A 14,997-nucleotide genomic window follows, 5' to 3' on the forward strand; every position below is an offset into this window, starting at 1 on the left:
AAGGTATAAAAAATATTCAATACAACACGCCTTATCGATGTGTTCTAGGATGTCAAAAAAGTTATACATGGACGCTTGCCTAGTGTTAATTTGATAACACGAGCATTAATTATAGTGAACCGGTCTTAGATACGAGTCCTAGCTAGCTCCTAGATGTTTTTTTTCTATTTATTAGTTGTTAGTTTGTTATTTGTTGTTGTTGTGAGACCCTTTTGAGGCCCCGCTTTGTTGTAATGCCTAATATTTTTTTCTTTTAATATTTTTTTTTGAATACGTAAAATATTTACGCGTCTTTGTATTAAGATAGAAAGGAGTTTTTCCCCTTAAAAAAAGAAAAGGAGTTTTTTACAACGCGCTTTTTGGACGCCTTGGGGGATCGCTTAAGATTTGGGAAACGCTCTGATCCCCCCACTCATACAATGATGCTAGGCTATTACTCGTGACATTAGACAACCTATGTTTGACGCCCCCGCCTCTACCCATTGCTCAGCCTCATGTTTGATGATTGCTAGGAGTTGCGGCAATTGGGTGGCTATCTCGCATTCCTCTCCTTCCACAGTTCCCGGACGACCAAGGCGAAGATGGAGTCCGCTCCGCGCCTGCAACTGTCGTGCCACTGCGACCTCTTGTGTTGGATTGAGTACATTCCCGATGGTCTACCAGACCTGTTTGGAGAATGAGCAGGATGCAACAATGTGATAGATTGTTTCTGGCTCTTGGTCCCATAGGAAACACAGAGCATTGCTCTGCAGTCCGCGTCGCTGCCGACGATCAGCCATCCAGTGCCGTTTCTTCAGAGCCAACCACAAGAATATCTTCACCCTTAGCGGTGCCCAGGTCTCCCACAGCATAGTGCATCCTAGTTGTTTTTTAATTGGCAGCTCATCTGCCTAATTCTTGAAAAAAAGCTCCTGGGTGTTTTTTAAGCTGTTGGCAAGAGGTCTAGCTACCATGCTTGTATTAACTTGTCTCAATAGTTCCCTTTAGAACGAACAAAGAAAACAAGCTTTAGTGACAGAAAAAATGGAGCCACAGAGAACAAAAGACAGGAGTTTTTCAAAATTTATTCTACCACAAGAGATGGTGTTATTCACTCTGTTGAGGCAAATAATGACAAACCTTAACTTTTTTTAGAGTTAACGGAGAAGAGGATCCCCACCATGAATTCACTGATTATGGCCCAGCAAACGGCGCGTAGAATACAAGAGTTACATCCGTACAAACGCAGTGAAGAGCCGTCTAGGCGAACTCAAGCTTAGGGATCAACAAAAAGGAGTAACAGAGTTGTGGAAAAGCACATACTTGTAGTATGTTTTCCCCATATTCTTCAAACGTATAAACAAGTGTTCTAGTCATTTCTTTTTAAATATTTTCTAGTTTGACATTACCAAACATCTATAAATTAGATAACAGTTTTTTGCGTAGTTTAAAAGTTGCGAAAGGGCTTCTAACTGAGTTGGTTAGATGGCTTGAGTAGCACTCCTCAGATCCTGACTGCGAGCCCCCGTCGGAGCGAATTTTCAAACGAGGGTTAAAAGAAATCCCTTCGTCTATCTCACGCCAAAGCACAGGTCTAAGTGAATTAAAACAAAATTAGTACCATTAGATTGAGTATAGAATAAATTTTCATAACAAACTTATTTGAAAGTAGGAATATTGATATTATTTTCTATATTTCTAGTCAAATTTAAAAGAATGGATTTCTTGATAAGTAAGAAGTACGTTTATTTTGGTACAAAATTAGGAGTATGTAGTGTTCCACCATTCTTACTTGGGCCTTATTGGGTCTAATAAGGCCATATCAACATTTACATGTACTTATGGTACATTGCTTGCCTACGGTTGCGATTTGGTCTCTGTAATGTCTCACGGACTTTTCAGCGATGTATCATGTGTATCTTCACATATTTGCAGCCTATTCGGCTGGGGCTGAAACGATCGTATACGATCGTGGATTATTACTGTTGGCTGGTTTGGTGTGAGAGAAAAATACTGTTCTGGCTGAAAATTTACAATCGTTTACGACCAAGCGAACAGGCCGTTGATTGAGAAAATTAGGGAGGTCTTCAAGGATGATTCCACTATCTATGGACGGGATGGAATTTTGATGACTGTTTGGCCAATCTTGAGATTGTTCTACGTGTTTTGGGGAACATTGGTGCTGAGTGACCGTAGTTGTATGCAAGGTGAGTATGTATTATCGTTGTGTGCTTATAAGTTTTATCTGATAAAAAAGTATGTATTAGCGTTTATGTCAGTATTGTCTTTTGAGAAAAAATACGATATAATTATCTTTTGAGAAAAAGTCCGGGAGCGTTTGGATGGCGACCAAAGTACGCCACGCCGCGCTGCACCTGCCGTGCTGCAGTTGCGGCATGCGTTTGCTTCGTGCCCCCAGCCGCGGCATGCCGCAAACTTGCCATACTCTACTAGTTCATTTTGCATGCCAAATCCCGCCGCAGTTGCGGTGGCTGTTTTCTGCGCCGCATCTTAGACTTGCGTGGCATCTTATGGACATCGTCCAAACGCGCCCGTCGGGACCACTGCACTAATCTCTCTCTCTCCTCGCCTTTGCATTATTCTTCTTCCCTGCGCTTCAGCTTTTGGAGATAGTACAAAGAAACAGAAAAGATTAGCACGAAAAGGACTCCATAAAAAGCACTAGAGCTATTCACCAGCAGCCCCTCACCATCTCAAGCGCACACCTCCGCTTCTCTCTCTCTCTCTCTCTCTCTGGTCGAGGTGTGTGTGTGTTCTTCAGTCAGTTTCGTTTGTGCAGCACAAGAAGATGAAGCTGCCAGCATGATCTGAAACCATATGTGTTCTTGATTACCATCTGAAGAAAGAATTGACTTCATGGAAAACAGACGATCAGATCATCTGGCAGTTTCATTTTCTCGTGGCAGCACACCATCACCAAGCATGCTTGTTGGAAACCCTAGAGTCAGGCAAGCAGCCAATTTTCTTCTTCCGACGGCGTCCCAGGAAAAATACAAGGTCATGCAAGATCTACGTTTGAATAAGGTCCGTAACACTTGACACACAACTTTCGCTCTTTGTTAATGGAAACTGCAGGTAGGGTCTTCAGGAAGAAGCCTTAATTTAAATCCTCAGATGATCATCAAATCTGATGCATGCTAAAAGCTTACGGCAATATCATTCTTTGTTAATTTCGTTCTGCAGATCGAATTATGTCTATGATAGAGTCTACACCTTTTGTAATCCTTTAGCAAATAACATGCACTACTGTTCTGATCTATGGCATCTTTCATGTTTCGATACTTAGAATAAGAAGTAACATACATCGGAAGATTATTAGGAAGTACGGAGGAAGTCATTATATTTTCACATGCCAAAACATAATTCAGTAACCTAATTGCATGCCTCCATTATAAATGTACTGCAGCATTTAGATGTGTGGATCTATTAATTCCAAAGTAGAAAATATATAACGCTACTCTGCAAAGGAACTGTGATTAACAAAATTAGACTTCCGATCCTGACAAGGCTGAAACAATTGCATTTGAGTTGAATCCTGATCTAGTTCAAATTTGCCTAGAAGCTTCTGAAGTTCTGATCTCCCCGTGAGTAGTGCATGCATAGTATTACTACTATTATTGCCCACCTTGAACTAAAAGGACCAAACAAGTAAAATATTCACATGATAATCATCTGCATGCTGCACAGTTACATAGCGAGTGCATATTATGCTACAAAAGTCACTGCTCAGTAAAAACCGTAGGTTGAGCCTGGACCTGGCTGGACTTGATGTTCCATCTGAAAATGACACATCGATTTACCAGAAGTATGAATCGACATAACATCTTGGGGATATTACTGTCCTAAAAAAAGATTTGAAGACATTGATTTTGTGTACACAACGAGGAGTACAGCTAATGAGCGAAGGCTCCGTGTGGTCCGGCTTCCAATGGACTCCGGCACTGTCGAACACTGTTTAGTACTGTAGCTCAAGCTAAGCCGGCTCTGGCTCCTGCGAGCCTGAAATGAACTATGGAGAGGAGTCAGCGGAGTTGGTTTTGTGGGGCTTCTCCGTCTCTTGCTATGCTACTTTGACGAGTTGTGGCTCCAGGAGCTACACCAACCAAACTACTCACCTAAGAGCGTCCACAGTGTATAGATGTGGGGTCGGCTTTTTGGGTGGGTCCTATAGTGATGTGATGGCTTCTAGTATTTAGTTTCCAATGAATAGAACCGGGTCTGAGTTTATAATTGGACCCACCATTTATTATTGTCTGCCGATCCCCTCTCTTTCCTCAGTCTGACTTCCGACGCGCCGCACGGGAGAGAGAGAGAAGAGAATAGGAGCGGGTTCGTTGGATAGGAGCGGCTTCTTTATAGAATCAAATACGCAGTGTATAGGACTCGGTCCTATGGTCGCATTTATTAGATCGAACCGACTAAAGAACGTCCAATGCGGACGCCCTAAGTGTTTTTACTCGTTTTTACAGGTTTATCTTCTACTTAACATTTTATGACCATGTATACCCTTTGTTCAACCTATGACGACTAAACAAGTGTTGTTTTCATCATGAATATAGTAGCCGGTTTGTTGTTTGTAAATCAACTTATGACGCACATTCCGTTGTGACTGAATCTTCTTTTCTGCATATCGATCGGACTGCGTACAAAAATGGGGTCTGAAATTCACAAACGGAGTCAGACACTACTTGCTTGTTCTGGCTATAACTGAATATATGAATGTTCCTACGTACTTACTCAAGCTAATTCAGGAATGACAGATTAATCAAACTCTCAAAATACAGAAAGAGTGCTGGCGCAACTGATGAGTTTGTAAAGTAATATGCTGCTCCCTCGCTTATACGCGCGGCAGGGGTAGGCGCCGAAAGGGCTCCCATGTTGCTGCATTGTAGCTGCGGCAGGGGCAGGCGCCAAAAGGCTCCCCTGCTGCACTGTAGCCACAACAGGGATAGACGTCAAAATCAGCCCTACTGTCACATCTAGTCACTGTAGCAGCCTGGCAGCCTGGCATGTCTGTGTCCTATGAATTACATGGGTAAAGTTGTATATATAGCTTCCCACTGCAACTCAGTAAAGTTGAGCGAGTTCAGTTTTGCCATCTCCTCTGCAGATCTTCGGCCAACGCTGGTGCTTGTGCTGTGTGTGTGCACTCTGTTCTTCCTCCCTTCTTCTACCTCCAGCCGTAGTGTGTGGTCAGCAACGACGGTGAGCGATCGGCTCACCCGTGCCGGAGATCTCGGGACCAACAAGTGGTATCAGAGTCATACAAGCGCCGTCGTCGGACTAACCGCTGGCGATGACGGACGGTTTGGAGATGGACGACAGTAGCGGCGCTACTGTGGCTGCCCAGTCACGACAGGAGGTGGTCGTGCACATGGTGCGGAAGGTCAGCGACACCAGTTGACCGACGCTGACTCGCACCAACTATGGGCGAGTGGACGGTGACCATGAAGATCAAGCTCAGAGCCCGACGGCTCTAGAATACCATTAACAAGGGCACCGACAACAAAGAAGACAACATGTCAGCGTTGGAGGCTATCCTCGCTGTTGTGCCAGCGGAGTACAGGGAGCCATTGGGAGCGAAGAACTCTGCTAAGGAGGCGTGGGAGGCCAATGCAGTGATGTGCGTCGGCTCTGACCGCGCAAGGAAGGCGACGGCCCAACTGTTGAAGCAGGAGTACGCCACCCTCAAGTTCAAGGATGGTGAGTACTTCTCCCTCCGCCTGCAGATCGCTCCGGAGACGAGGCGGCGAAGGCGATCAAGAAGTTCAAGACACACATGGAGGCGGAGAGCGGCAAGAAGCTACGCGTGCTGTGGACTGATCGTGGTGGCGAATTCACTTCGGTGGAGTTTGTTGTGTACTGCGCGGATCAGGGTGTGGTGCGACACCACACTGCGCCGTACTCGCCACAGCAGAATGCGTGGTGGAGCGGTGTAACCAAACGGTGGTCGGCATGGCTCGATCCATGATGAAAGCCAAGAGCATGCCGGCAAGGTTCTGGGGTGAGGCGGTGACCACGGCGGTGTTCATCTTCAACCACGCGCCCACCAAGGACCTGAAGGGGCAAGACGTCATTCGAAGCTTGGTATGGGTACAAGCCAAGCGTGTCATTCCTTCGGACATTCGGCTGCATCAGCCACGTCAGAAAGACGAAGCCGGTCCTCACCAAGCTGGCGGACAGGAGCACACCGATGGTGCTCCTAGGCTACGAGGAGGTACCAAGGCGTACCGGCTCTATGACCCATGCAGAGGCAAGGTGGTTGTCTCGTGTGATGTCGTGTTCGACGAGAAGGCGGCCTGAGACTGGGATAGTCCGGGCACGGGGGAAGCTAGCGGCTTCACCAGCACATTCATCGTCGAGCACTTGATCATCTACGGTGGTGGAGACGTTGGAGAGGAGGTGCCGGCCACTCCAGCAATAGAGTTGAGCACTCCTGGGGCGACGCCAAGCACTCCGAAAGGGGTGCTGAGAACTCTAGGAGTGGTGTTGAGTAGTCCTGTAGTGGTGTCGATCACTCTAGGACGGGTGCCGAACGCTTCCGTAGCAGAGCTGAGAGGTCTTATAGTGGTGCCGACCACTCTAAGACTGGTGCCGAGCACTCCTACAGTGGTGCCAACCACTCTAGGAGTGGTGATGAGTGGTCCAGGAGTAGTGCCAAGCACTGCAACCGGGGTGCCGAGCACTCCAGGCTCTATGTCGACGACTCCGGCGGAACAGGAGACTCCATCGACGTCGATCGAGTTTATCTCACCTCCAAGCAACATCACTGATTTCGAGGATGCCTTCCACGATGGTGAGAAGGTGCAGTTCCATAGGTCGGACGACACCGTCGGTGGCACAGGGTCCTTAGGCCTGATGGGTCAGCTGCTCAATGACCCAGAGCTTCTTTTCGTCAGTGCAGAGGAACCACCCACGTTCGCGCTGGCCGAGCGCGATGCAAATTGGCGATGGGCGATTGTGGAGGAGATGAAGGCGATCGAGGAAAACAAGACTTGGGAGCACGTCGATACACCTCCAGGATATCATCCGATCGGCCTGAAGTGGGTGTACAAGGTCAAGCGGGACGAGCGCGATGCCATTGTCAAGCACAAGGCGTGCCTCGTCGCCCGAGACTTTGTCCAGCGCGAGGGCATCGACTTCAAGGAAGTCTTTGTGCTGGTAGCACGCATGGAGTGTATCTGACTGCTGCTAGCTTTGGCACCAGTGAAGAACTGGCATGTCCACCACCTAGACGTAAAATTGGCCTTCCTCAACGGCGAGCTGGCGGAGACGGTCTTCGTCAGACAACCTCTGGGTTTCACCGTCAAGGGGGCGGAGCACAGGGTGCTCTGACTGCGTAAGGCGCTCTACGGGTTATGGCAGGCCCCACGAGTGTGAAACGCCAAGCTTGACGCCACGTTGGGCGAGCTTGGGTTCAAGCGGTGCGTAACCAAGCACGCGCTCTACACCCAGCGATGGGGGAAGGAGGAGCTCGTCGTCGGCATGTATGTAGATGACTTGATCATCACCAGCACGCGTGAGGAGGACATCGACAGCTTCAAGCGCAAGATGGTGGCTTATTTTCGAATGAGCGATCTCGGCGCGCTCTCCGACTACCTCGCCATCGAGGTGAGATAGGGGAAGGAGGCGCTCACGCTCTGTCGGAGTGCGTAGGCCTTAAAGTTGTTGGAGCGGAGCGGCATGGCTGAGTACAAGCCGTGCGTGACTCCGATGAAGGAGCGGTTGAAGATGACGAAGGCCAATACTACGGCGAAGGTAGATACAACACTCTACTAGAGCATCGTTGACGGTCTGCGCTACCTAGTCCACACCAGGCCAGACATTGCGTTCACCGTGGGCTACGTCAGCCGCTTCATGGAGGATCCCTGAGAGGATCACTGGACCACGGTGAAGCAACTGTTGCGCTACGTCAAGGGGACAGTGGATCAGGTGATCATCTTCCCCAAGACCGTCGAAAGTGGGCTGCAGGCCACTGTGTTTAGCGATGCAGATATGGCGGGGAACATCGATGGACGACGGAGCACCTCTAGCGTGCTCGTCTTCCTCGGGTCGGCTCTAATCTCATGGCTGTCGCTGAAACAGAAGGTGGTGACGATGTCCATGTGCGAGGCAAAGTACGTGGCGGCGGCCACAGCAGCGTGCTAAGCTATGTGGCTACGTCAGCTGCTGGGCGAGCTAACCGGTGTGGAAGCTCACCCACCAGCACTGATGGTGGACAACCAACCCGCCATCGCCCCCGTGAAGAATCCAGTTCTCCACGACCGGAGCAAGCACATCGACGTCAAGTTCCACTTCTTTAGGTACTATGTCGATGGAGGACAGATTGTAATCGAGTTCGTCGAAACTGGTCGGCAACTCACGCAAGCCGCTCGACCGTCTTCGGTTTACGGAGCTGAAGAAAATGATCGGCTTGGTGGAGGTTTTAGGGTTAGCAGCAGGATTAAGAGAAGAATTGTAAAGTAATCTGCCGCTTCCTCGCCTGTACGCGCGGCAGGGGCAGACGCCGAAAGGGCTCCCCTGCTGCTGCAGTGTAGCTACGGCTGCGGCAGGTGCCGAAAGGATCCTCTGCCGTACTGTAACCACAACAGGGGCAGACGTCAAAGTCAGCCTTGCTGTCACGTCTAGTCACTGTAGTAGCATGGCAGCCTGTCATGTCTGTGTACTAGGATTAGATGGGTAGAGTTGTATATATAACTTTCCACTGCAACTTAGTAAAGTTGAGCGAGTTTAGTTTTGCCATCTCGTCTGCAGAGCTCCGGTCAACACTGATGCTTGTGCTGTGTGTGTGCGCTGTTCTTCCTCCAATCTTCTACCTCAGCCGTAGTGTATGTGGTCAGCAAGGAAGATGAACGGTCGGCTCCCACGTGCCGAAGATCTCAGGACCAACAGAGTTGACCTCATCGAGGCGAGACGTCGCTGCTACCTGCAGCACTTCTGTTTCAATTCCACTGAACCAGCCTCTTGGTGCTTTGCGTTGCGTCGCAACAAGCCCACAACGACAAAAGATCTCTCTCGCAAGCAAGCATAAACGCGACGAAGTGGACTTGCAATAATATGCATGGAACGGCTGACCATGGAATAGATGAACTACTTCCTACGGCCGCCAACAAATTGCCTGTCTATTTAAACAGTAGCAAATAAAAGACACGCAATGCAAAAGCTCAGAATGGTAAAAGGTGTTGTTCTATTCACACAGCAGCGTGAAAAACAGATAGATGGTCTGAACTTTCGTGCGCAATGCTCCTCTGGTGGGCAGACAGAAACACACACAATATTTATATATACGGTATATTCGTTGGTTGGTATCTGGACTGATTTGGGCTGGCTGATGCTGGTTTTTTGTGAGAGGAAAACACTGTTGGCTGGTTGAATAAGCCTGGCTAAAATCAACGAGCGAACAGGGTGACAGTCTGTGTGCTTGTATACTCAAGATGATTGTATCAACTTGATGTAATTATCTTGAGTTTAATAAAATGCTTTCTTATTAATAAAAAATATGCATGGAGAGTATGTAAATATGACTATGCGAGATTAATAGATAAATATTTATGCATGACGAACAGTTGCACCCGATAATTGCAGTTGCAGCATTGGAATTGCAAGAGAATTAAGTGCTAGATTTAAAAGGGGAATGTATATCTTTCCATGATCCTACTAGGAATATGGTTAGGACTACTCGATCGAGCAGCGAAGCAAGGCATATTCATCTCCGAATCGTGTTCACAAATCACAAGGTGATAACATTTTCTACAGTGTCCGTAGCACTGGATAACATCCTCACTCGCCGAGCATAATGTCTGCATTATTGTGTTTTGATTCCTTCATCTCTCACATAAAAGGGCATATCAAACTTTTACTCATGTAGCGTAAGCAATCATTTGTGTGTCGTCCTCGTCTAAATATTTAATACACTACCATTCTACCAACCTTCACATCGGTAGCGTATTTCCGCTATATGTTTTCAGAATACGAAAACATACTCCCGTGGAATCGCCTTCCTGGCTGGAAAGCGTATTCCTTTGGATCCCCTGGCCTGGCCTCCCGATTCTTTCTGTCGCGCGGCGAAGCACTGCTTGCGGCGCGGAATGATATCGAGAAACGGGATAGAGATTCTGTTGCACGGGGGGTAAACTTCAGCAGCGTATGATCAGTTGGTTCATCAAATCTTTCCTCCATTGCTTAGGCTTTTTCTGTTTTGCAGATGCGGCTGAAGACCTAAGATTGGAATGGCACTCTTGTCACACCCGAAATTTGTTCGATGAAATGCCTCAGACATCCGGAGGTTTCTATTTGCAAAAGTTTGTAAGCTTAGGTGTGTTCCTACTTCCTCCTGTAAACACAGTTTCTCTCTGCATTTTTTTGGGTAATAAATTCCTTTTTAAAGGAACGTGGGTAATAAATTCTCTCTAATCTTTTAGCTCCGATTCATCTGATATATCTAGTAATAGAGGGACTTTTCATTAAAAAAAGGTAATAGAGGAACTGCTTGACAAGGAACCTTGCCTTAGAGATGATTTCTTCTGCGGACGCGGGCGATAAACTGAAGCTGTGGGTACGTTTTTTTTCACGACCGTGCCACTTATAGGCACATATTTCATTAAGAGGAATTAGAAATACGTTATAAGTTACCCACTCATTGGTAAACGCCAAGCATACCAGAGAGAAGGAGAACCAAAAACACATGATAGAAAGAAGAATAGTTGAAACAAGAACTGAGGGCGAAGAACAACGCGGAAGGCCACTCAGCCGCGCATCAAGCACGAGAACAGGTTCTGTGACGATAGGGAGAGGCAAATTTGCGACAACTGATGGTTGCGTTAACTCCTTAACGCGTCTACGGCAGGAGCCCATCAACCTCCGAGACGAAGTTATCTAGGAATGCGTCGTCCGGGAAAAGGACCTTGAAAGCCTAAGGCTTGGACTCCGAAAGCGGCTCAACAAAGATGGACTCCAACTTCTGTGTCTCTGCAGTGCCGACGGGTTCGGAAGCATTCGTGAGCCCCAACTTGACCATAAGAACCTTCTGCGCCTGGAGAGTCGGGTTGGGCACCCGAGGCTTAGCAGCTAAGGGAACACTTCTCCTTGGCGAACCGACACTGGGTTGGACCCGAGCAACCCTGAGGATAGGCCTTCCCTAAAGCACAGGAGTTTGAGAGACAAGCAGACTCTGTCCTAGATCATGCGCGTAATGTTAGCAGCTGAATCCTGCTGAACATCCAGGACTCCTTGCCTAGAGCAAGGCTCGCCTAGGTCAATGAACGCCTGAAGGGGTTTGGCCGTGAGACTGGCACTGTGACGGGGTGACACAGCCTCAGGAGACCTATCCTACCCTTGCTGAGACAAGGCTGGTGGCAGTTCCACAGCCCACTAAGAAGGGCATGGAGGTGGCGTCCACAACTCCGTGTCGGCAAGCTGGGACAACGTCCGCTGCCCACAGTTGCAGACTCAGGTGACCACCGCCTTGTCCCCAATAGCAGCAGAACCACCCGAATTATATGGCCTAGTGAGCCTGCCATTGTCTTACAGACTTCTGACTGCTGCACACGGGAGCCAGACAACTCCGGTGGTCTGTCGGGTGTCCTCGGGAAACCCAAATCATCTACTTTACCTTTCCGAATAGGATTCATCACAGGAGATATTGCAGTATTACAACAATTTGTACAGATACATATATATTACATCGGAATAAACAGCAGAAGTCTTACGACCATAAGTTTACAAACCGTTTATTTAGTTATTACAAACCATAAGTTTTAGCCATCTAGATTGTATGGTAGCATGACAGGTACTACTTATACAACACACAAAAGGGGTTCACCCTGCCCAAGGGTGCACAACAAACTTCTCTACGGTTGGCTCTCTTCTTCCACAACCGTCATACAACAGGGGCAAAAGCCTAGCTGCTGATGAGGCTCACCTGCAACAAGGGTTAACAACCCTGAGTACAAAGGTACTCAACAAGACTTATTAACTGACGAAAAGGAAAGACTCCAAGGATATGCAGGTTTACAAGGAATCAAGGTAAGTCTGTAGCAAGAATCAAGGTTAACTTTTGTATAAAACCTTACTAAAGATTGATCCTTATTTTCAATGTTTTAGCTCAAGTTAAATCATTATCAATCTCCAATTTACACATGATCTACATCAATCACTTCTTTAGTCATCTCATCTTATGATTATAAGTGCCATTATTTCATTGATTAACTACGATGCAGTTTAGTTGATCGAGTCTTCTTCTCCGAGAAGCAACAACGATTCGAATCGTTTAAACACAGCTGGGGATTCCCAACCACACGACATATGCAGGTCCTGGACCTACAAATATCAACCCTCACTCGGATCCTCCAAAACGTGAACGGGTTTGCGCCACCCGAGAGGCCGAGAGCACAGTACTCCACCGCCCTACATCATCCCGCATGCTTCCGTAGGGTGGGTACACGCTACTCTCGCTATCTCTCCACTCCCAGTGCACGGTTGTCCTTTCATATAGTGGAATAGCCGAGGTATCAGGCTTACCGAAGTATGTGGCCAGCACTACAAGTCACGATCACAAGCAGCCCAATAACGATCGGTCCTTAATCGACACAGGCGGGGCACTACGTCAAGACTCAATTCTTGACGTAAGCAAAGAGCCCGCCTAGTCTCAAATTGAACTCATAAACATCATTTAAACTTCAGGACCTTTCCTGGGTATAGAACCGTCGGAAAACAATTCACTATTCAACTCTTATTAACTAAGTAAGGCTAAGCATTGTTGACCTACTATGACTAAAGGGTGACAAGGATGAGTATTGAAATATCAAGCAGGCATGTAGCAGTTGGTATTCAACCAATTCCTATTTTACTTAATGCACAAAGCATAAGACTTAAGTGAATAACATTTGTAAACACAAGGGAAGGGTTTTATGCTCCGGGGCTTTCCTGCGGTGGTGGGGTTGTCAGTCTCCTCCGAAATACCACAGATAACAAATCCAACCTCCACTGATTTTAGCCTATAAAAATCATGCAAGGTTTATTTTATAATTAAAAGAGGTAATTTTTAAGCATAGCAAAGCTACTAATTTTGCCTAACTTATATTTTTTCCTGATAGAGCACATCATAGCAAAGCTACACAAAAAAATTCACATTTTTATCATCTCTAATTATTTAGTTATGAATTAATCAAGAATTAGCACATTTTAATAATTTCTGAAAAACGAAAAAGGATAAAACCGTTTTCTCACCCGTATCTCTCGCACCCTAGCCACTGACAGTCGGGACCCCGGGTCAGTGCACAGTGTGACCGCGCTGACCGTGGCGCACACGCCGTTAACCGATAGGTAACTCACCAGCGGTGACCTCGCCGGCGACGAAATCAACTCCGGTGGACTCCTCTCTCTCTCTCGCGTGTGTGTGCGCGCACCCGCTAGCGGTACTAGTTGAACGGTTAGGGCACGACAACAAGCACACCGGTGGCCATGGTGGCTCGGCAGCGCTCCGGCACGGCGGACAAGACCAACGACGGGATCACCGGCGACGAAAAGGTCACCATCACACTCGCCTCACTCATGTGAACCCGTACAAGGGGTCTGTTGGATAGATTGGGGTTAGCAGCGCAGTCGCCAGCGGCCACGGCAGCTCGGCGAAGCAGAGCACGCCGGTGCGGCAACGCTCTGGCCACTAGGGCATGGTAGAGTCAAATTGGAGGGAGTGGTTAGCTTCAGGTGCTCCCCGTGACTCTTATGGGTGCACTGGTTGAGTCGGGGACGAGCAAGAGCTAGATGACCGGCGGCGGCGATGATGGCGGCGGCGTGAACTCGCGGCGAAGGCGCGTTTTGGCGTGACCTGGACGGTAGAGGTGAAATGGGTGAGCCGATCATGATCGTGACATCAAGGCGAAGCCAAAGTGCTGGATGGTTGAAGATGAGAGGCACCACAGAGGGATGCCCACGGCGAGGGGGCTCACGGCGGCGCTGCGGACGTCGCCGAGGAAGACGGTGGCGCACGACCGGCTCCAATGGAGAGGAATAGCGCAAGCGAGTCGAGTAGGCACGCAAGAGAATGGTGAAGTTGTGGTCGAGGTGAATTGGGCAGCGGGCAAGCGGTGATGGTGAAATCGCCGATGGACTGGAGTGCACGACGGTGATGGTGGAAAGAAGAGAGGGAAGAAGTGGTGAACGGCTCGTCGAGATAATGGCGAGGGCGCGGCTTCTGGGCGTCCAGTTCCTGCTTGCGTTGTGGCCAGGGAAGCAGCTCCACGTCAACACGCACGAGGGTTGTGGAAAACAGTTGGCGGGCGACCACCAATGGTGAAGCAGGCAGGCAGCTCATCGGCGTCACTGTAGCAGCCTGACAGCCCCTCTTCTCCTTCCTTTTCTCCCGATTCCATGTAGAAACTCGAAAAACTTACTTACTATCAAATGTTCACCTTTATGAGATCTACAACTTTTCTTTAAGCATCAACCTCAAATTCAAAACGGTTAGAGAGATCAAGAGAGAAGAACATAGGTAGATAGAAACTGAATTTAGAACATTCAGTTAGGGTTAGGCCAAACAGTTAGATTAGCTAAGTTGGTGAATTAATTGACGATTAACCATCAAGCAAACACTACAACGGGCGCCTGTCCGCTGACAATGCCATGCGGTGCGATATGCTAGTGGCCTTGATCTGATGCGGTGCGATATGTGATGCCACTTAATGGGACGCCCTGCTTTCCCTTTTATAGGCCAAGGGAAAGCACGGGTTACAATGAAAGAAAAAGGAGAACGAGAGGCAGAGGAAGTCCTTTAGGGTCATCGGGCCTTTTTTTTCCTCTGTGTGGGCCCCGCTGACACGGCAGGTGGTGACAGGGACAGCTCCACGACGGGCGCCTGTCCGTTGACAATGCCATGCCCTGGCATTGTCAGCGGGCTGTCACGTCCCACTCCGCCCCGGCGGACGGAGCGGCGAACCAGCGTGCTGATCAGCGGCCATACAGGGAGTAGGCAGCATAGGGGCCACGCGTCCGTCACTG

Source organism: Miscanthus floridulus, chromosome 1 (assembly GCF_019320115.1).
Source record: "Miscanthus floridulus cultivar M001 chromosome 1, ASM1932011v1, whole genome shotgun sequence".
NCBI classification, from domain to species: domain Eukaryota; kingdom Viridiplantae; phylum Streptophyta; class Magnoliopsida; order Poales; family Poaceae; genus Miscanthus; species Miscanthus floridulus.